Below are 1652 nucleotides of genomic sequence, written 5' to 3' on the forward strand. Positions count from 1 at the left end.
AGGAGACAGAAAAAGACCCACAGGCAGAGAAATCAAGGCCATGATCCTGAACGAAAAAAAGAAAAAAAAAGGGTTTCATTGGAGAGAAGAAGACCGAAAAGACCAGTAAATAGAGGTAAGAGGACATTGTTCCAAAGGATGATTACTTCCAAGGCAAAGACGACTGGAAGAAATTGTAGGAACCTCAGTGAAAGGATACTTTTCTGACGTCCTACCCAAAGATTAAATTTCTATTTTAATCTACTTTTCTGGATTTCGGTCCATATTATATTATTATTATTATTAGTAATAGTAGTAGTAGTAGTAGTAGTAGTAGTAGTAGTAGTATTAGTAGTATCAATAGCAATAGTAGTAGTGTTATTATTATAATTATTATCATGATTATTATTATTACTGCTATTATTATTATCACAAGCTTGGCTATGAACTTGTTTGGAAAAGCAAGATGCTATAACCCCAAGGGCTGCAACAAGGAAAAATACCCCAGAGAGCAAAGGAAACAAGGTAATAAAATACAAGATAAGAATAAACAATCCAAAATAAAAAAAATTAAATATTTCAAGAACAGTAACATTAAATTAGATCCTTCACATATAAACTATAAAAAATCAGAAAAACAAGAGGCGGAGAAATAAGATAGAACAGCATGCCTAAGTGTACCCCTAAGCAAGAGATATCTAACCTAAGATGGTTTAGTTAATTTCTTGATATTCTTATTAATTCTATATTGATATTTTCTGTTTTGTTAATTTTGATATGTTTCTTTAATTGTTATACTATTAAACGATATATCAGCTTATACTGGGTAATTTATATTCAGTCCTGGGCTACGTAAGGACACAAGATTTCTCTTTCCTAAGACGTCCAAGATGAAAATATAAGTCGAAAAATAGTAGATGGCAACTCATGTCATAGAAAAATTGGCATTTAGCAACTGGCCTCGAGTCTAGTTGAATATAATCTAAAGGGGGAAGAATTTGTGCGGTTGGTTTTAAGATTTAAAGTCCGCTCATGAATGGCACAGGCAAGAGACAGTGGCATTGCCTTATCAAGCAGGACAATGCCCTAGAGACTGACCATATTACATATGATCAGCGTCCAAGACCCCTCTCCACACAAGCTACGACCAAGGAGGGCCAGGCAATGGCAGCTTATGACTCAGCAGATAAACCCCCATCCTTAGCTCACAAGGAAGATGAGGTTGCAGCGACCAAAGGGAATAACAAGTTTGAGCAGAACTCGAACACCAGTCTGGAAATCACCAGGCAAGGACGCTACTACCCAGCGACCGCAACCCAACAACAACAGTGCCCTCCCCAGTAAAAAGCTTAAACTCACAGTCCGTCGCTGGGATCGATCTGCGGCCATGCAAATGCTAGGCGAATAAGTTACCACTGCATTGGCCAGGAGGAATCCATGAAATGATAGACAAAATACGAAATAAGTGACTTAAAATAAAAGGAAAAGTGAAAAATCGTATTTGATCGAAGGAAAAAGTTAAGATTTTACATTACAGTTATGAATAATTCTAAATAAAACTTAGGTTTTTTTCTCGGTTTCAAGAGATATTTTTAACTCTGAGACTATAATTTAAAGGTCTAAATATTGCTCATGAATGGCAGAGGCAAGGAACAGTGACCATCCCCTAGAGA

This window comes from Palaemon carinicauda, unplaced genomic scaffold (assembly GCF_036898095.1).
Source record: "Palaemon carinicauda isolate YSFRI2023 unplaced genomic scaffold, ASM3689809v2 scaffold86, whole genome shotgun sequence".
NCBI lineage: Eukaryota > Metazoa > Arthropoda > Malacostraca > Decapoda > Palaemonidae > Palaemon > Palaemon carinicauda.